The following is a 337-nucleotide window of genomic DNA, read 5'->3' as shown; positions in this document are numbered from 1 at the left end:
CGTGTCTTACCACTGGTCGTGGCCGGCGCTGTGATTGGCTAGCATGATAGGGACATTTGAAAGTTGCGAAGTGGTGATGATTGGTTCCTACTCTTCATCTGTGGTCCACGGAGCAATTCTTGGAGGTCCTGGTCAATAACAGAGTAGCAACTACGGGTAGACACCAATGCTATGTTATGCTAACTCTAAAAAGTAAATCCATTTTTATTTATATTTTTTAATTCTTTGCCAATTTATATGATCATAAATAATAAATTATAATTTAATGTTTTCAGTAATTGGCACCTCTGTGGAAATAAATTACCAAAAAACGAAAATATTGCCAAAACAAGTATGG

This window comes from Culex quinquefasciatus, chromosome 3 (assembly GCF_015732765.1).
Source record: "Culex quinquefasciatus strain JHB chromosome 3, VPISU_Cqui_1.0_pri_paternal, whole genome shotgun sequence".
Taxonomy (NCBI): Eukaryota; Metazoa; Arthropoda; class Insecta; order Diptera; family Culicidae; genus Culex; species Culex quinquefasciatus.
This window is presented reverse-complemented; position numbering follows the sequence as displayed.